This window comes from Chrysemys picta, chromosome 4 (genome assembly GCF_011386835.1).
Source record: "Chrysemys picta bellii isolate R12L10 chromosome 4, ASM1138683v2, whole genome shotgun sequence".
Classification (NCBI taxonomy): Eukaryota; Metazoa; Chordata; order Testudines; family Emydidae; genus Chrysemys; species Chrysemys picta.
The window spans coordinates 67,395,199-67,416,953 of record NC_088794.1 but is presented as its reverse complement, the minus strand read 5'-3'; the positions used below and the strand labels follow the sequence as shown (position 1 = coordinate 67,416,953).

General features: G+C 42.6%; 1 long non-coding RNA gene across 4 annotated transcripts in view; it reads left to right on the top strand.

The window, feature by feature from the left end:
- The window catches only part of LOC135983079 (uncharacterized), a 44,956-nt gene extending 32,228 nt beyond the window's left edge, over window positions 1-12,728 (top strand). For 2 of the 4 annotated variants that reach the window (XR_010600568.1, XR_010600567.1), the window contains exons 5-7: window positions 3,354-3,493; window positions 10,964-11,436; window positions 12,534-12,728. This is a non-coding gene — a long non-coding RNA (uncharacterized LOC135983079). The remainder of the gene's footprint in view (window positions 1-3,353; window positions 3,494-10,963; window positions 11,437-12,533) is intronic. The other 2 variants (XR_010600569.1, XR_010600570.1) reach the window with 2 other exon arrangements.
- The last annotated feature ends 9,027 nt before the right edge of the window (window positions 12,729-21,755 follow it).

Genomic DNA, 21,755 nt, shown 5'->3' with positions numbered 1-21,755 from the left:
TGACAATCTCAGCTTTTATTTAGAAAGTTTCTAATGCCCATGGGTGCAGGGAAAATGTGAAAGCTAAAGGCTCCCAAACAAGAAAGCAAGTAAGAAGAACCCCAAATGTTATTTTAACAAATCTCATGGATTTTAGCCAATCTCACCATTTTGGGGCTTGCTTCATGAGTTTTGAATGCTTGGTGTTGACAATAATGTAAACAGGAGGCACACATGGAGTTATTGAAACCCTGTGTAAGTTGCAGTCTGGAGCCAGATATAATAATATTTATATGGTACAATCATTTACCAAAATGAATGATGAGGACTGAATCCTTGGAAAGTGTTTAACTCGGGTGAGCTAGGATTAGTTTAACTGCAGTAGTGTTATTTGTACATGAAATAGCCATTTAATCCAAACATTTCAACCAAGGCCATAACCTTACTGTAATATGGTGGTTTCCTCCCCCACCCATAACCAACATTTGTTTTTGGTCCTTTCGCTCAACTCTATTCCTCCTCCACCTGTTTCCCAAGACAATTTGTTTCTCATTTGAACTTTAGCTGCCAGCCAGATAATGTCAAAAGCAATCAATGCAGAAACAAGCTTTGCAGATAGGATAGTTTTGCTTTGCATAAAAGATAATCTTTGTTGAACATTGCGTGGGAATGTTGATGCAGAACTAGGAGAAATGTGAATACAAAAGCATTCCAGAATGCAGTCTACACAAACCAATTGCCATTTGTCACAGTAGTAATCTGATCATTACAACAAATGCAAAAACTAATAGGGTAAAGTGTCAAGTTGGCCCATCAAAGGGCTGTTATTATGGACATGATCTGCTAATTCTCGCACTAGGGCAGAAGGGGTGCAAGTTTGTTGCACTCCATTACCACTGTGAACAAAGGAAGCAAATGGGATTAAGCACTGAGCTGTTGATCTTTCATGTTCTGGCATCACAGGCAGCAGAGAGAGTGCAAGGGATAGGGGCGAGGGAGCCACAAGTGGAAAAATACTGGGCTTAACTCTGCACTGAATACAATTTAGTTTCCGGTTCCCACATGCCTTCTCTTTTAGTCTCAAGAACCCCAAGTTTTTTTTAAAGAAAAGGAGGAGGTGGAGAATGGATTTTGTGATGGGTTCACCCTGGGGTGCCACCTAGAATTGGGTACCACTGAGCCCCCTGACCCACCAGCCTGGGCTGCCTTTATACTGTACTGCTGTGACCAGCCTGTACTTTCACCAGCACACATACAGGTAAGGGACACACCCATCTGCTGTTACATGCATGGGAAGGCTCCTTTGCATGGGAAGGCTCCAGTTAAGGAACTTCTCAGGCATACACCTCTCTGGAGTGTAAATCCAAAATTATACCATCTTGTGGTGCACAGGGAACTGTACAGCGCAAGCTCACAAAATTCACCCCCTCCTCCATGTGGAGAGGAAATATACAACAATCTTCTGCGCAGAGTTATGACTCCCACACACACTGGTTTTAGACAAAGCAAAAACAAGTTTATTAACTACAAAAGATTGTTTGCTATCCCTTATCACGTAATCTGATCAAAACCAATTACCAAGCAAACAAAACATGCAAACTAAGCTTAATATACTACATAGGGTGAGGATTTGCTATTCATAAGCAATCTAAGTGATGATACAAGCAGGCAGCAGCTTCTTAAGGGGCAAGCTGAACTGGCTTACATCTTAGAAACCCTAGGTGTTCCATTCACAGGCTAAAAATCCCTTTAGACTGGATCCAGCACTTCCCCCAGTTCAGTCTTTGTTCCTCAGATGTTTTAAAGAGTCTTGGGTGGGAGTCAGTGAAGAATCACTATGATGTCACTCCCCTGCCTTAAATAGCTTTTGCATATGACAGGAACCCTTTATTTCAAAGCTTGTTTCCCACGCTGGTCACTGGAAAAAACTCTGATATTCCAAGATGGAGTCCAGCACCAGGTAACCTGGTTACATGTCCCTGTAGAGTTACAGCAGCCATAACTCTGAGACTGCCTGTAGCGTCCTCAGGAAGGCTCCCCGGTGGGAGATAAGCGTCTTCTAAGGCCTATTGTTTTCTCCGAATGGCTCATTAACCTGAATGGACCCTTCCCAGCCAGCCATCTAGACTGAGAGTCTTTTGCCTAGTGGGCATTCCCCATGTGTAAACATTTGTAATACAGATATATAGTCAATATTCTTAAGATACAAAGATACAAAAACAACACATGCATATAAATAGGATAATCGTGTTCAGTAAATCATAACTTTGCCAATGATACCCCACGCCTTATCTTGCATAAAATACACTATGATGATGTCATAATCATATTATATCTCCATGAAGAATATAGGGTGCAGTGTCACAGATGTGTCTGAAGAGACATGGATTCAAGTATGATCTTAAGTGTGCAATGTTGAGATACACATTACTGCCTCAGTCCTTACTACAGATCTCAAAGAGGAATACCTCGGAAGCCTTTATAGCAACATTCTCTTTGACCCAGAACCAGGCTCCCATGAACTCCTTGTCTTTCACATCACACAGCAACTCCCCACACTTGCATGTTCATAATCAAACCCTATTTGTTCTTTGATTTTTCTTGAAAATGGTTGTGTGCCCATGTGTAACATTAGGAGGGGGTGAGGGTGGGGTAAATGGAAAAAATAAGAGCTGTTGACATCAAAACATCAAGACTCCTCTGTCTATGCCAGACTCTGCCAATAATTCACTGTGTGACCTTGGACAAGTTCACTCTAAGCATCAATTAACTGGGGATAATGATACCTCTCTCTCTCATAGAAGTGTTTGAGAATGTGTGCTTTGAGATCCTCACCTGAAAGCTGCTGTAGCAATGGCAAGTATTGTTTAATGATGACTTCCTTAGCCTTTAATACCTTCCACAGACCATAAGTCAGGAAAGGAAAGGAACAGGATAGGATGCATTGCTTGTGATCTTTTCCTTTCATGCAAATAACCTAGGTGACATGCAAAGGATTTTGCTGCAATCAAAATAAATTGTCTTTCATTTCATGCCCATTCCTGTTTTGATACGGAGAGAATTATGACATCAATTAGAACTATTTGGAAGAGAAAAGAAGTCATCTCCTTAAATACAGAAAACAAAAACAGTGGAGGTTTTGGTTATACTTACACAGTTACACATTTTCCATGGTATTTTTTGCATTAATTTGTTTATTTCATACTGTACTGAATAAGCCAGTTTCTGTGGTGTCTATGAGACAAGCAAATTAATACAGTAGTACTAATGTGAAGAAACTGAAACAGACATTTCCAAAAGGTATAATTTGTACTGCATATTATAAACAGAGGCATTAACAAATGTTGTAGACTAAGTTATCCTTCCTTCCACAGGCATATACAAGTTTGTCATGCAGCTCCAATCAGCATTCTAGCTGTGACCAAGGTTTATATTCTCTTAGGTGTTTAAACACTAGCAGAGTCCTCGCGTTGAGTTCCCTGTGGGGCTTGGACTATTGGTCGCTCTTCAGCAGGTGGGTGCCACTCCTGCTCCATTTCCTATTCTCATTGAATTTGGGCTAACCTTGTCAAGTAGCTCCAGAACCAGCTGAGAAAAAGTTACAAAGTAAGTAGCACCAATAGTCAGTGGGCTGGGAACTAAAGGTGACTGAGGAGCAGGGACCATTGCAGTTAGCCCATTCCAAGACTTAACACTTCTGGTTTTTGGGAGATTTGGCAAACACTTTTTGTTTCCATGGATCTGTGCCCCGCAGATTTCTTTGGCTCTGAGGTCTGGTCTGAAGTGGTAATTGTTGCACTCATTCATACTGAGAACTGCATTAAAAACAAAAAGAAAAAAAAATCAGACAGACAATCTTACCTCAGGGGAACGCTACGGGATATTGTAATGGCAACAGGGAAAACTATATGTCCAACTGTTCATTAGTGAAACTGAGATTTGAGAGAATTAGGGCTGATGAAAACTCCAGATTTGCATGTTCAAAGTTCAGATCCCAATCCAAACCTTGCAGATGGTCCATATTCTTGTTATAGGCTGAACCAAAACCTTAGTCCCAAACACCTTTACCACTATTCATAGCTTAGACGTGGCTTCAGTTTAATGGATAACAGGAGTGACTGAGATGAGCTGAACAGGCTGCTTGGTCCCCAAAAACCTTTTCATGTTCCCAGTCCATAATCCCAGTCAAGTATTTTCCACTGGACATTTTCTCCCTCCCTCTCCTCTCCTGCCCCACCTTACTTCCAAATTCATCTGGAAGGTGCCACTGCTGCATGTGAAAGTTTCCCAAGACATTTCTCTGATTTGTATTTATATACATTTATATACAAAAAATTAACTTCAAAATGTAGAGTAAATCAAATACTCTGACTTACATTTACTAGCCAGGATGTGACCATTCACATTTTTTGTATTTGATCCACCATTCCATAGCACTGTTATTTGTGAGTTTCATACAAATGCTAAATCCAAAGAGAAATATCCAATCATGTCACAAGATTGTGGGACCTCTTGATAGCCATGAGATTCTTGAATGGATTGTTGGTGCATGTTGGTGTTAGATGAGAGCCACAGGGATCACAGTATCTATTGCAGCAGTAAAAACCTTGTAAACTGGGATTCTGCTACACCACCAACTCTATGGAACTGCAATGTTGATGCTTGTGATTTCTGTGGGGTTTGTAACACATTCTTTACACCTGGGTGGAACATGTGATCTATAATCTTCATTCAGCATAATAGAATGGTGAAGGTGTAAATAAGAGACACTAGATTGGCTGGCAAGTTTCTAGTTAAAAAAATATGCTGTGGATGATTGAGGATTCAGTGTCCTCTTCCTGCCAACAGCCTGAATCAGACCTATAGAGGACAGTAAGAAGCTGATGCCACTGCGGAGTATACATGGAGTGGCATCTCTCTCCTAAGGCCCTTTGGTTCCACAGCACTAGACCTGAGCAGATAATATGCAATTAATGATTTAATCCATTGCCCACTTTTTCCTACCTGAATTTCCAAAAGCCAATCACTTTCCCCCCCGCCCCCCTTAGCTGAAATCTGGCAGTTTTTAAAAATCTCTGTGAGCTGATTACAGTTTCCTGTGAGTATTCACTATTTAAACTATTACTTATTTGTACTGCAGTATCATGCAAAGGCTCCCATTAGGATGGACCTTGTAACAGGGCATGTTGGCCCGTTCAGGCAGGCTACAGGTCCAGCAAGGCCCCATTTCTGGTTTAAATCCAGAACAATGGAGTTTTGTGGATTGTAGTTCCCAGGGAGAATGGTCACTTCAGACTTCGTAGCCAGGCATGCTGAGAAAAGGGACAGGGATAAGTAACTTCCCTTTCCCCAGGAAGACAGTGATCAGGGATGGAGCAAGTGGGTCTCCCTGATGACACTGTGCCTCCTGCTGGGCAACTAACTCCACCTCCATAGACCCTCCATAACAGAAGGATCTCTGCTCCTTCTTGTAGTACCATGTGGGACAAGGTCACTTACCTCTTGTCATGCAGGTGCAACCATTGCCTTCCCTCTCTGAGAAGATAGGTTAGCCTTGCAACTAAACCAAAAACTCCAGTACTCCTGAGGTAACAAGAGTCCAGTGACCTAGAGCTCCTGCACCTAGCCCTTTCTTAGTCTGTAGAGGGTCCTTCCCATGCTCCCTCCTAGTCTCTCTACCAGAAACTGCCCTGTCCCAAATTTATCTCTGAGAAGTCAGCCACAGGTCTTGCTCCCGTCCCAGGCACTTTATCCTGAAGAAAGGAGAGTTACTTCTATCCTTGCCCTCTTTCCCAGAATGCTTCAGGCCTATAGTTCTCTTACTCCTTGGGAGCAACAATCCCCAGAATCACGTTATCTGGGCAGAAATGAATAATTGGGCCATACTGTAGCCTGCCTTACAGTGACAGTATGCTCTGTTAAAGCCCCCAAATACATAGGGGGTCAGTCCCTGCCCAAAAGAGCTTAGATTCCAATTTAAACAATATGCAGCAAGTGAGTATAAACAAACAAAGGGAAGTGGAGGAGAGGCTGAGAGTAATGATAGATCACACGGTAACACTGCTTAATAGTGTTTACAGATTTTTGGTTCCAATGTTGTGACTATCTGTTCATTCACAATGCACCCACATGCTATTATTTCTGCTCCCTGATTGGGTGAGTGTGCAAACATTTCCAGCACAAACCCTGTTTTCTGGTAGTAATTGTGTGTGACTTTGAAATTCATTTTTCAAAAACAATTGTGAATTATGTGAATATCCATGGAAGGGGAAAGCAAGAGGGACTGGAATATATTAAAATTCTAGGGGATATTTGTAGAAGCTTTTTGTAAGAGTTGCCAGAGGTACAGACCTGAATGGAGGAGAATAGAAGTTGCTGCAGCCCTCTTTCCAGGGCCTGGAAATTCTGAAGGCCCTCCCCTCCCCCCAGTTTTCTTTCATGGAAATCCTACACATACCTCAACTGTCTACAGACTTATGAGGCTTTTATAATTTCAGAAGGGGATTTTATTTTGAACATACTTTAAAAGGTGTAGAAGTATTTTTAGAGTTTGAGGGGTAGGAATGTTATAAACTACACTTTAAACTAGTACACTTCTACCCTGATATAATGCAACCTGATATAACATGAATTCAGGTATAACGCAATAAAGCAGCACTCCGGGGGGGGAGGAGGCAGGGCTGTGTACTCCGGCGGATCAAAGCAAGTTTGATATAACACGATTTCACCTATAACGCAGTAAGATTTTTTGGCTCCCGAGGACAGTGTTATATCAGGGTAGAGGTGTATCAGCTTCCAGTGTGAACATTTGCTCCAAGGATCAATACAGACTATGCTTGTCTTAACTGTAGCACACACCTTTTGGTGTAGTTTGTTGTTTTGTACACTAATGAGTAAATATTTTGCTATATATAGTTTAGAGGGGTGAGTGGGAAATGTGTAATTTTGCATACATTGCAAATGACGACATCTGTGTAAAAAAAATACTAAAATTGCATTTTGTAAAACAAAGTGATACTGATTCCAAAGAGTGGGAACTTGCATTAGAAAAGATACTACTGAATTGTTTGGAGGCTTGATCTGCTGAGGTTCAGGAAGAAAACACTAAAATTAGTTTATAATTAGAATTGACACATTTAAATAAAATGTGTGTATATTTTGTTATTGTTTCGATTGTAAGAATGTAAGAATGGCCATACTGGGTCAGACCAGTGGTCTATCTAACACAGTATCCTGTCTTCTGAAAGTGGCCAATATCAGGTGCTTCAGGGGGAAATGACCCATTTTCCAGTCCCAGCATCTGGCAGTCAGAGGCTTAGGGACATCCAGAGCATGAGGTCATGTCCCTGACTATCTTGGCTAATAGCCATGAACTGATCTAATTCTTTTTTGAACCCAGTTATACTTTTGACCTTCACAACATCCCCTGGCAATGAGTTTCACAGGCTGAATTGTGTGAAGAAATACTTCCTTTTGTTTGTTTAAAACCTGCTGCCTGTTAATTTCATCTGGTAACTCCTGGTTCTTGCATTATATGGAGGGGTGTCATGGGGTGGTTGCCTTAGAGACAGGTCATGCTCACTCCAGGCTAGCTTCACCACTGTGCTTTATTATAGTGTTCTATCATATATACACACACACACACCTCTCAGTCAGCTCCCCTCTTACTTCTGGGGAAAAGAAACAGTACAATGGCAACCAGCTCTGCCTTCCTTCAGGCTCTGCACCTCCCTCCCCCACTTTTCCAGGGCTTCCTTCCTCTCTCTTTATCTGCTCCCAGCTGCTACAGTTGCTTCTCCCTCTAATTAGCCCTTCAGCTTTGGCCATTACACTACTTGTTAATTGGTCTTCCACAGAGATCCTAATTAACCTATATTGGTGGGAAATTTGAGTGACAGGGTACTGAGTCATCTCCTTACTAAGAACCCCTGCCAAACACTTCCCACTTCCTCCAAATGCTCTGTTTTCTTTTGGGCTGAGCTCTGCCTTTATCAATATTCCCTGATTTTTGTAGGACCCCATCTTTGGGTTTCTTCCAAGTCCCTTGATGGGTGTCCTCTGCTTTCCACTCAAAGAAAGTAATCTGTGGGTGGGGGTTTTACCTCACAATTCAGTCGCTGCCCATGTTCTTCATCAATTTGTCACAGCGTGCACCTGTTACTTACCGTGGAGCTGCACCTCATCCTGGCTATTCTGGGGATTGCAACTCTTCCAGATCCAACCCCTCCCATGGTGGTCTCCCCATATTGTCCTCTCTCTCACTCTGCAGCCCCTCTCTTGCTCCAAGAGCTGCAACTTCCTCTGTGACTCATCCCTCTGGCCAGGTCAGTATAGTGTTTCTCCTTCTGGGATATAAAGTCTCACTGGACCTGCTCTCCAGACACTGCCACTCTGTCAGTGGCTGGTAGAAGAAACTAGGTACTCCAGGTTCCAACCCAGGGACTCTACAACATGCAGCCAAGGTCTGCTCAGTCCTCAGTCTTGCTGCTCTCTCCTTAGGCTGCTTCCTACTTGCCTCCCACAGGCTCTCTTCTTCACTCTTCTCACTTCTGGATATGCCCCTCCCCAGGGGCGCCTCCAGACACTAGCGCAGCAAGCGCCTGCCTGGGGCGGCAACCCACGGAGGGTGGCCTGCTGGTTGCTGTGAGGGCGGCAGTCAGGCGGAGTCCCTGCGGGAGGTCCGCCGGTCCCGCGGTTTCGGCGGCAGGTACGCCAAAGCCCCGGGACCAGCAGATCACCCGCAGAAATTCCATTGAATCCGCTTGACCGCGGACTGCCCACAGGCATGCCACTGAAGGCCGCCTGACTGCTGTGCTTGGCGCGGCAAAAAACATAGAGCTGCCCCTGCCCCTCCCTCAAGACTGGGGTCCTACTCTTTCCCTAGGTTCTCTTTCTAATGCAGAGGGCGACTGTAGGCTTCCTCACTGCAGCCATTGCTATTGCCAGCTTCCTAGCTTTATACTAACCCAGGCCAGCCCCCCCCCTTCCTGCTCAACTGAGCTCCATCTTCCAATTGGGTTGCTTCACCAGCCTAAACCCCTCATGTGTGGCCTGTCTCACTAACTGGCCCCTTTCTCAGCTTTTCACTCTTTCGGGGCTGGTGTGTAGTGAATACCTGATCACAATGGGTAAATAACACTTAGTCACTTTCACCACATCATTCATGATTTAATAGATCTCTTATATCCCCTGCCTTTGTCGTCTCTTTTCCAAGCAAAACTGTTCCAGTCTTTTTAATCTCTCTCATCTGGAAGCTGTTCCATACATTATTGCCCTTCTCTGTATTATTTCCAGTTCTAATATATGCTTTTAAAGAGGAGGTGACCGGAACAGTATTCAAGGTGTGGGTGTGTCATGGATGTCTATAGTGGCATTATATTTACTGTCTTATTATCTATCCCTTTCCTAATGGTTCCGAACATTGTTAGCTTTTTTTACTGCTGCTGCACATTGAGCAGATGATTTCAGAGAACTATTCACAATGACTCCAAGATCTTTTTCTTGAGTGGTAACAGATAATTTAGATTCCATCATTTTATATATATTGTTGGGACTATGCTTTCCAATGTGCATTGCTTTGCATTTATCAACATGGAATTCCATCTGTCATTTTCTTGCCCCGTCATCTAGTTTTGTGAAGAAATCAAAAGGCTCTCACTATCTGCTTTGGACTTAACTATCTTGAATAATTTTGTATCATCTGCAAACACTGCCACCTCATTGTTTACCTCTTTTTCCAGATCATTTATGAATATGTTGTACAGCACTGGTCCCAGTATAGATCTTTGGGGGACCCTGCTATTTACCTCCATCTATTGTGAAAAATAGACCATTTATTTCTACTCTATGTATCCTGTCTTAACTAGTTACTGATCCATGAGAGGACCTTCCCTCTTATCCCATGCTTACTTTGCTTAAATCCTTTGGTGAGGGACCTTGTCAAAGGCTTTCTGAAGTCCAAGTACACTTTATCTACTGGATAATCCTTATCTATGTTTGCTGACCCCCTCAAAGGATTCTAATACATCATGAAGATTTATTGATCATTCTATAACTATGGTATAATTAAGCATACAAAGGCTTGGCAGTTATAGCAGAGGCATATCCTTTTAGAAAGGCTAAAAATATGTTAACCCAAAGAAATTCCAATTTGAGATAGAACTCTACATGTAATCGATATACATGGTACCATTTCCAAAAAACAGGGACATGACCAGACTATAGATATTGAATGCATGTCTCATTTGTTCAGTTATTTATTAAGACTGCTTAAAAAACCCATCACCCTACTTCACACTAATGTTTAGGTCAAAGCCTGTTAAACTTACTTAAGCAAGTAATCAGACTGGGCCAGTTTTTACTACAGATTACACAGTGTACATGTGGAGTAAATCCAGGAAGTCAATGAATTTATTCTGGAACTGCAGTAGTGTAAATTAATCTGGCCCAATAAAACTGACTTCATTGGGGCTACTTATGTGAGCCAGATGAGTAGAATTTGATCCTCACTGGTGGAAATATTCAGGTTCAACAACCATAGATTTGTTAGTGCATCATTAACCCAAAAGGGATAATTACAACTTAAGAAATTTAAAAAATTCTGGTTTTTATACATTAGACCAATAGCAAATTTACAATTGAAATTTGCAGAAGCAGACAGTCTGCTACTTGAACCCACATGGATCCTTTCCTCATAAAGAACCAAGCCACAAACTGCTTAGAACATTCAGTAGCCCCAATAGAAAAACATGCTTTAAACATAACAAAACAAAACAAAAATACCAAGGTTTAAGAAAGATGCCTGCTATACTTAGGCTTACCAGGTTATACAGCACACCAGTAACGTCATGTTACAGCTCTTTAAAAGGTTGCTTTCTCTATATATTAGAGAATATTATTTTGGATCCTGTTTTGTGAAACGTGATGAGCTTCTAATATTTTGGACTGGATACTAACTATTCAAAACTTTTTCCTCTGTAATTAGGCTTCTGAGAACTGAAATAGCCTCCTCACCGGCTGGTGCCAAGTGCTTGTCTCATTGGTACCTGATTTTTGTTCCAGGCACCAAGCATGTTTGCTTTTTTATGGGCCTCTGTGCAGGACAAATGGATAAGATCAGATACTTGTCAGTCCACGGCACAAACAGCTGAGCAGTGGGATTAGCACATTAATGTCTTCAGAAGGAGAGCCTACTAAACAAGATTAAAGCATTGGCCAGCCTTATCCACCCCATCCTGTAACATGATGTCCTGCTATGCTGCTGGAAAGAATGTCAGTGAACAATATTAGTTAGTACACAAGAGCTAAGGAGAATTACTACAAGGAGCCTGAAGAAAGAATCTGAGACAAAGCAAGATACAAGAGCCTATGGAGAGACCAGAGCACATCATGTGGAATGATTACTAATCCAAGTTGGGAGAGTGCAGCACAAATGCTGACTTCTGTTAGAACACACAGGTATGTTCTTTTAATTCACACACTCTTTTAATCAATTGAATTGTGAAACTCACTGGAAGATTGTGTGCCCATAAAACCAGTGAAAGGTCCCCCCCCCCCCCCCCCAACTGGGATGGACACAATATAGAGGAAGTTCTTCATTTGAGGGCAACACATAATCCATAGTAATGGTGAACAAATCCTGATCTTGAATTAACTGGCTGTTATGGGGAATGTCTTGGAAGAAGGAATCCTCAACCCTAGGCTGTAGAGAAGCAATCCCCATGTCTCTGATGATGTTTCTCACTCCCTCCTGGGAGTGGATCTTGATAGCTGAGTGTCCCCACCAGTTCTTTCCATTGTCCCAGTAAGGGTGTAGGGAACTCACAGAAGATCCATATTGCATATTATATAGGATTCCAGCATCCTGCCCTCTCACCTCAGCACCCCACCCTTGTAGGATGTAGGTAGGATTTGCCTTTTAGTTAAGAGACTGAGGTCTAATTCAGTAGAAATAGTGACTACTGCATGTTAAAAATATTCTTTGTTTTCTGTATCACTTCTCAGACCTCCATGCGTGTGATAGGACACAAAATCCAATCTGCTTATACAATGTGTGAGAGAGGGTGCTACATGCTGTGGAATGTGGCGTGCAGTCTCTTAGCAAAGTGGATGGCATGTGACACTCTGGCTTTTTGGCTGAGAGATGTTGCCTGGGGAAGTCAGATTGAGACATGCTTTTCCCTTCACTGACATGCAAGAGGCCAAAAATATTCTGTCTCCCCTACTGGAAAAAACAATATACGGGCATGCTGATCAGATAATACTAATATTACCTAGCATTTATACATCATTTCATATTTTCAAAGCACTAGACACTCCTTACTGAATTAAAACCCCTATTTAAGGAAGGTATCTAAGCATGTGCCTAACTTGAAGCATACGAGGTGGGTATTCCACTGAAATCAATGGGACTCTTCAGGTGATTAAAGTTATCTTCCGGAATAGTGGCCTAAGCCTGTGAATGTGGTAGGTTAAGTATTATTACCCCCACTTAAATGGAGAAACTGTTTGTTATATATATTATAATAGATTTAGTTGTGTGTAATCGTTTTTAGGAGCATCTAACCATAGCTGAGGATCTGAGTGTGGTTTGCTGGGGATTTGCATCTGCTAGCTGGAGCCAACTAATTTGCTTTAAAGCAAGCTGGAGACCCTTGAAGAGTACAACAGCTGCAGAACATCTGCCTGGTACTGGAGCTCAGAACTGTACATTTTAGCAACCTGTTAAAAAAAAATTAAAAAAAAAAATCCTAGACAAAAAAAATCCCCAAACAAATAGGGATACAGAGCCAGAGTTTAAGTTTGCTCAAGGTCACACATCAAGTCAGTGGCTAAGCTGAGGAAGGGTTAGCTTCTATCCCTCTGATCAATTCACTAGACTACTCCGCATTTCAATTAATTATATATATGCTGAGTGTGAAATGGTTTGATGAAATGTAAGAATGTTTTGCTTGTAATAATCAGAAATAGATTATGAAAAATGTGAGTGAATCTAATGATTGTATTCTCATTTACTGTAAGGCCAATAAAGGGAAGTTAAAGTGGGCATAAATTACAGTTGCAATCACTTTGAGGCCTTTGCCAGAATGGCTGAGGTCCCAATATTTCCATGGCAACTTTACAAACTCTGAGATGGTCCATTAACTTCAATGGAACCACTCACAGAGCATAAAGTTATGCACAGGTGTCAGTCTTTGCAGGATCAGGGCCTCAGTGTAATTGATAATAAAACCCAAAATATGTTGTGTCACTAGTGTCTACACTTATTTTAATTTTCCAATTTTCTACACTTATAGAACATTGGAAAACATCATAGAGTTTTATTAAAGTTCAAAATCAGAAGCCAGATTAAATGAAACACTACTGGCCAAGTTCAGCCCTCAGATACTTGGGTACAATGCCCATTGAAGTCAATGGACCTGCAACCTGATCCTTTTATAGATGAAGTCAGAATTAGGCTTTATGAAGGAAAGAAAAACATGAGATCTGCAGAAAGATCTGAAATCTTCCATACATTGGTCTTAGTGGCTTGGGGCTAATCAGGAAGTATTGACAGGCATATTTGTCTAGTACCAGTTGTGAAATGTTCTTGCTATAGATTTTCATGGTCATGTGGCTAAAACCGAGTGTTTAATATCAGATACTGTCTTTACTGGGGACTCTGAGACAAATCATAGGATTTTGGTACTACCTACGTACTGTACTATAATCTATATCAGCAATACACTATTGTGGTTAAAAAAAGGGAACTTTGTGATGGGACCCTTGTTTGACTAATAGATTGCAGGCCCTTGAAAACATGTAAGGCTTCAGCCACTCTTTGTTTTAATGTCTTCTCAGACCAGCTTCCTGCATTAAAAGTTACGAGAAAGTCTTTAGATTGTCAGGCTATTCATTACATTATTTTCAGTAACAGCCAGATCTGATTATTTTGTGTAGTTATTGTTTGCAGTACTTTTATCTTCATTGTTTTTTAGATTTTCTTTTGCTGGCAATCATCCTAAAGCCCTAAGGACATGTAGTTATGTTTGTAATCTATGTTTTAACTTAGGAAAGGTCTATAAAAGACCAACACTAATGCAGATGCTTTTGTGAGTGATTTGCTTTAAAAAAAAAAAAAGTGTTCAGTGGAAAGTAAGCTGAATCTTACCAGTAGGGAAAATAAAATATGGGTTCATTTGTGCTCTCTAAACTCTAATTTCAATCAAGGAATAGAAAAATAGGCTCTATGACATATGTTACATAAAACATTTCAGCTTGCTTGGAGTTCAAAGTTCATGCCTAAGGCAACAGATATAAAACAAAACAATTTCCTAGGGCTGAGGAGAGACTCCAAGTTCCAGAAAGTTAGGTGAATTTCCTTAAGTAAAAAATAGTGTATGAGCAGTGTTGCTGTTGCATCTGATTTTAATAGCCTCCACTAAGTTGTTTCAGTTTCCTATGGAAACTGAAGCAAGGTTTCATTTAATATTTCTTTGTTATGAATTTTCATTTTTTTTAAACAAGTATTTAACAAGCCTTTTTTTTTTTTTTTTTTTAAGTGAATGAGATTCATAGAAGGTAAGGCTGAATATCCAGAAATCTGGAGATTTAATGCAAATGATGCAATGCATTAATTGCATATTTAAATATTCTCATTTACATGTTCTCTTTTTACTTTCAACTGAAAACTTGTTTTTATTTTCTACTCATCCCTCACTACGTATCTGTTGCTCTGCTGCAGTGACAGGCAGGCAATTAAAAGTAAGTAAAAATAAATTATGTTACTACACATTTAAGTCCTGGAGATACTGAAGCAGAAATAAATACAACATTTTTGATTTATAATTTAATAAAATATTATTTGTTGGCCACTTGATGGGGCCTCATCTATTAGAATAAAGGAGGAGGAAGAGTAGCCCAGATGCTCTGATGAGGGGCAGGAGGAGAAATGCTCTGTCTTGTCCAGCCAAGGAAAAAAAGCCATGTTAACTTCATTGATTTTACAGGGCCCACATCAACCCCAGGTAGGGAGGTTCCTGAGGGCCTGGTTCTTTCAGGGGACTGTCTGTTTTAGGCCCAGCTCCCAGAGATATGGGATCATCTCAGCCCTTGCCCTGCCATTGCTCATGGCCTTGTTGGTGCAGCTCCCACTGTGAATGCACCTTCTTGCTGTACACAGGGAGAATGAGGGGCTCTACCCCAATGCACCTGTAGTAGTGACACTCCAAGGCCTGACAGGAGGGGAGATGCTCTACTCACACAGACTGCAGAAACCTAGCTGACACCATAAAGACATGTAGAGATGAGGAGTGTTTGTGGGTAGAAAGTCTTATTATCCCCATTTCCTGCTTAAGTCTCCCTGTTTCCCATGGGAATCTAAGAGAAGTACATGGGATCTGGAGCTCCCCAGGAAAAGAGGTGTCCCAGCAGGTCCAGAGGGCAGGGAGCTGGTGTGCTGAGAATGCAGGGGCAAAGGTACAGAAGGGAATCAGGTCAGAACTCACCTGTGCTGGCTTAGGGGTCCTAAACACACACAGTACCTTTTTCCCATCTGCACTTTGGTGCTTTTATAGAGCTACTTGTATGACTGGTGATTTAAATTGGGCAGTATTAGCCCTTTTATCAGATCTGCCATTTTACAGCCTGTGTTTCCTTTTAAACACATTCGACATGACTGAGTCCTCAGTAGAACAAATTGACATAGCACCTAGGATTGCACATGTGACTGTAGGTAACAGACACATGACAATTCACAAACATCCCTTCCTGGAGAGCCTGCCCTATACCAGATTTAAATGGTTTACAGCAGTGCTTCTCGAAGTCGGGTCACCACTTGTTCAGGGAAAGCCCCTGGCGGTCCAGGCCGGTTTGTTTACCTGCCGCGTCCGCAGGTTTGGCCGATCGCGGCTCCCACTGGCTGCGGTTCACTGCTCCAGGCCAATGGGGGCCGTGGGAAGGGCAGCCAGCACATCCCTCAGCCTGCGCTGCTTCCCGCCGCAGCCCCCATTGGCCTGGGACAGTGAACTGCGGCTAGTGGGAGCTGCGATTGGCTGAACCTGCGGATGCAGCAGGTAAACAAACCAGCCCGGATCACCAGGGGCTTTCCCTGAACAAGTGGTGGACCGGCTTTGAGAAGCACTGGTTTACAGAACCTGACCACCAATTTCTCAATGCTAGACTTGTTTTTAATTTCCGCCTTGCTACCATTAGTGTGGCTCCAACTAGTGTGTTAGGAAAGGCAAATATACTAGCAAAGACAGACCACTGTTGACCACCATTATTTGAACCACTGGTTGTCTAGTTTCTGTTGTACTTTGAATGAAAGCAGCAAGAACTTCTATTTAACACTCTTAGGGTACGTCTTCACTACCCACCGTATGGGCAGGTAGCAATCAATTTATCCGGGATCGATATATTGCGTCTCGTTAAGACGCGATATATCGATCCCCGAACGCGCTCACAGTCGACTCCGGAACTCCACCAGAGCGAGCAGTGGTAGTGCAGTCGACCGGGGAGCCGCGGCCATCGATCCCGCACCGTGTGGACCCCAGGTAATTCGATCCAAGATACTTCGACTTCAGCTACGCTATTCGCTATACACGTAGCTGAAGTTGCGTATCTTGGATCGATCCACCCACCCCAGTGTAGACCAGCCCTTATTGTTTATATTATATTAGAAAGGCCAAGGCACAAAACAAGATGAGACATAAAAGGTAACAAGAAAACATTCTACAAATAAATTTGAAGCAAGAGGAAGACCAAGGACAAGGTAGTTACTCAATGAGGTGCGGAAAACAATAACAGAAACTGTGGAAATGGCAGAAATACTAAGTGACTTTTTTGATTTGTTTTTCACCAAAAAGGTTAGCAGTGATTGGATGTCTATCATAGTGAATGCCGGTGAAAATGAGATAGGATCAGAGGAAAAGAACAAATTAGAAGTTACTTAGACAAGTTAGAAGTCTTCAAGTCACCAGGGCCTGATGAAATACATCCTAGAATACCCAAGGAACTGACTGAGGAGATATCTGAGCCATTAGTGATTATCTTAGAAAAGTCATGGAAGACAGGAGAGATTCCAGAGGACTGGAAAATGGCAAATATAGTTTGGCATTTGTCATATGCAGTAAATTCACTAACACCATTGGGAAAAAGGGAAAAAACTAATATATATATATATATACACACATACATACACACACACACAATAAATAAATAAGAGAAGCCAGGGGAGGGGAGATTTTATTTGTAGAGCCTGAGAATTTTATGTTTGGAGAACCAGTCCTGATCCTAGAAGCTAGCCACGGTCTTTAATTCAGGAAAATTGCTTAATTTAATCCTAGTAGCTAGCTACAGTAACTCCTCACTTAAAGTCATCCCGGTTAACGTTGTTTCTTTGCTGATCAATTAGGGAACATGCTCGTTTAAAGTTGTGCAATGCTCCCTTCTAATGTCGTTTGGCAGCCGTCTGCTTTGTCCACTGCTTGCAGTAAGAGCAGCCCGTTGCAACTAGCTGGTGGGGGCTTGGAACCAGGGTGGACCGGCAGCTCCCTGCTCCCCTAAGTTCCCTGTGCAGCAGCAGGCCAGCAATGGCATCTGTCCCTCCCCCCACTGCTATGTGCTGCTCCTGCCCTCTGCCTTGGAACTGCTCCCTGAGACTCCTGCTTGCTGTGCAGGGGGAAGGAGAGGAAGACAAGTACTAATGTCAGGGTGTCCCTCTGCTCCTGCACCCCACTTACCCCATCTTCCATAGAACAGGGGACACCCCCCACACACCCCCCCACGACAGGGCTCAGGACAGAGGGAGCTTGCTGGCAGCAGCTGCAGTCTCAGCAAGCTGATCTAATTAACAAGGCAGTGTACTTAAAGGGGAAATGCACATCTCTCTCTCTCTCTCACACACACACACAGGATGTGTGTCTCTGTCTGCGATGCTGTCTCCCTTCCTCCATTCCTGCTGCCTTGTAGAGTGAGAGAGTTAACCCTTGAGGGCTCAGCCAATTGCTAGTTCATCATTTAGCAGTAAGGCATTTCCTGGGAAATATCCCACCCTCTGACTCCTCCACCTCAACCAAGCATCACAATCATCATCACTGTGTACCAGTATTAAATTGTTTAAAACTTATAGTGTGTGTGTGTGTATATATTTTATAGTCTTTTGTCTGGTGAAAAAAAATTCCCTGGAACCTAACCCCCTCATTTACATTAATTCTTATGGGCAAATTGGATTCACCTAAAGTCGCTTTTTTCAGGAACATAACTACAACATTAAGTAAGGTGTTACTGTACTGTCTTTAATTCAAGAAAAAAATAACCATTTCACATCTAAAAGTATGTGAACAGATACACAGAAAGGCTACCCAGATGGAAACCTGTTTTTATTATTAGTGTCCCTGAATGTTGTGCACAAGTTACTAAATGCATTGAACTATACTGTTATGGTGAAAGGTTCTAATTTTTTGTGCATTTATGATCACAGATGTACAAGCACCCAGGATGAACCTCTCCATGGAAATAGTTAGGCTATGTCTATACTACATCAGTAGCACTATTGGTGAAGACGCTCTAAGCCCAGGGGAAGATAGCTCTCCCGTTAGCTTAATAAATACTGCCTCTGAGAGGTGGTATCTGTGTTGGCAGGAGAAACTCTGCCACTGACTTAGCGCTGTCTACACCATTGCTTAGGTCAGTATAATTTACATCACTCAAGGGTGTGGATTATTCACACTCCTGAGTGACATAAGTTATACCAAAGTAATTTGTAGTGTAGACATAGCCTTAGATACCAGGCAGTAGCATCTCAGAAAGTCCTTAAGGGTATTGTGTGGGTTAAAGCACTCTTCCTTGTCTGGGCCTTTAGACATTTTTGAGCTGACTTGGTATTGCAGAGCAGCAGCACAAAAGGAGGGTGTCACAGGATAGATACATCAAGGGGTGCCCAGTCGCATATGGTCAGCGGGGAGCTTGTATCCTGATTGCTAGCATCTCTCCAATGGCCTAAAAACAGGAGAGCATGAGCTAGTGGTCAGAATCCTTTGGGCTACCCCTTGCTCTGAGGGCAGTGTGACCTAGTAGTCAGAGTAGATGAGCTGCTCCCCAAAGTTTCAGGCCCTCAAGCAGAATAGAGCATCAAATCAAAGTCTGGGTTGCACAGGCCCTCTGATAGGGCAGAACAGCAAACTCATTCTCAATAGTCTAGCATTCTGACTCAGGTGAACAGTAGACCAGTGGTTCTCAAAGCTGGTCCGCCACTTGTTCAGGAAAAGCCCCTAGTGGGCCAGTTGGTTTACCTGCTGCATCTGCAGGTTCAGCCAATCACAGCTCCCACTGGCCGCGGTTCACTGCTCCAGACCAATGGGGGCTACAGGAAGTGGCGCAGGCCGAGGGACATGCTGGCCGCCCTTCCCACAGCCCCCATTGGCCTGGAGCAGCAAACCATGGCCCCTGGGAGCCACAATCAGCCAAACCTGCAGATACAGCAGGTAGACAAACCAGCCCAGCTTGCCAGGGGCTTTCCCTGAACAAGCAGCAGTCCTAGTTTGAGAACCACTGCAGTAGACAACTGCAAGACTCTAGGCCTAAGGTGGGGAGAAGCTGCCACCCTGGTATGGGGTTGGCAGCAGGGGGTAAGGGGACCTGTGCCCATCTGCTCCACCTGGTCCCAGCCCAGGACCTTAACAGTGGCAGGAAGGTCCCACCACTGGGTCAGCAAGGCTCCCACTGAAACACAGTGGGGTTTCCTGGTCCCATGACTGGACTAGTATCTATTTCCCCTGGGCTATTTCCTACCTGGTCTCCCAGTAAGCAGTCCATGGGCCCTCTTTTTCTCTAGGGTCATATGCTGGTGAAGTCCACAATAAAATAAAATAAAAAAAATAATGGAGATATCCTATTTCTCAGAACAGACCTTGAAAGGTCAAGTCCAGCCCCCTGCCTTCACTAGCAGGACCAAGTACTGATTTTGCCCCAGATCCCTAAATGGCCCCCTCAAGGATTGAACTGACAACCCTGGGTTTAGCAGGCCAATGCTCAAACCACTGAGCTATCCCTCAGTCCTTTCTCAGGTGTTTACCTGGGATTTGGCTCCCACAATATGCATGCATCCTCCTCAGTGATCTGACCCAACTGAGCTTGTGCTTCCCTTTATACTCTGTCTCCAGGCTGAGCATGCCCAGCAGGGTTGGAGGGGTGTGGCTTCCTCAGCCTGCAATGCACAGTTAACCCCTGTGGGGCCAATGTGGGATAGATACACCCCATCACAGAGGGTTAATGGCCAGGCCACCTTTCTGCACTATGTGGTCTGAGGGAGCTTTGGGCTAGGGGTTTCCCAGCTGTAAAGTTTAGGGACTGAGGAGGAAAAAGGGCATGTGTTTAAATAGTTGGATCTGTCTGTGTTTTCTGTGAGTCCTGAGCAGAGCCAGCAGCTTCTTAGAACAGAGCAATGGCACCTTACATGAGGTTGCTGCGAGAAAGGAGTTGCCTGTGTACTGTTTGTTATCATCCCTGTTGAAGGAAATAGGATATGTGAAAATTTTGAAAACGCTTTTCTACATCACTGATTCCTTCCTCAAAAGGAAAACTGACCTTGTAAGCCTCAGATTCTGCTGCTGCTCAGCAAAGGGACAGAAATACATTTTGTTTTACTATCTTATGCTACTCTATCTGTATTATGCTTTGGACAAAGCTCAATTAGATCTCTGAAGAATAAAACAATTATTTTGAAACATTTTCTCATAGGTTTTTAACTTAGTGTACAAAATTTACCCATGTAACTCTTATGGAGTGATTAGGGTGACTAGATAGCAAGGGTGAAAAATTGGGACAGCGAGTGGGAGATAATTGGCACCCATATAAGACAAAGCCCCAAATATCGGGACTATCCCTATAAAATTGAGACATCTGGTCACCCTAGGAGTGATGCATGTAAATCTCTCTGTGCAAATAAAACACATGGATGAAGTGAGTATTCTGAAGGGTCTTTTAGAGCAGTGATTCTCAAACTATTGTACTGGTGACCTCTTTCACATAGCAAGCCTCTGAGCGTGACCCCCCTTATAAATTAAAAACACTTTAAAATATATTTAACACCATTATAAATGCTGGCGGCAAAGTGGGGTTTGGGGTGGAGGCTGACAGCTTGCAATCCCCCACATATTAACCTCACAACCCCCTGAGGGGTCCTGACCCCCTGTTTGAAAACCCATGTTTTAGAGTTTTGATAAGGCCTTTTATAATTTGTTCACAAGTATTGACTCCAGGCAGAATCTTGGCCAGAATGAATTTAACATGGAAACTAATACTTCATACATAGTTCCTCAAAATGTAATTTGGCCATTTTTTAGTGATATGAATATGTGTGAAAGGGAATCGGAGGTAGAATAGTCACATTGGAAATATTTTTGTAACTGTAAATAGCAGTAATAACTTTTTTCATATGTGTCCATAGAAACTTTACAATGTCTTTCTATGATGAGTTCTTATGATACAATCAAAGTACAGTGAAACTTGTATTAAGCAATCCAGGGTATGAACAAAAATGAGTTCCCCAACAGAGATATTCTTTAATTAAAGGTCAGAAAAAAATGTATTTGAAAACCTCATAGGGTAATTTAAAGTAATCATTGTAGATGGGGGGATGCCAGTAAGAGGGATCCTTGGTGCAGATTTCTCCATATAGTTTAAAAGACAATTTGAGCAAATGTAATACAGAGAGGGGGAAATAGTTTAGTCTGCATATATGAGCTGGAGTTTTAGCTTTGAAATTCCAGTTCTTTATGGACTTAAGTCAGAACTGA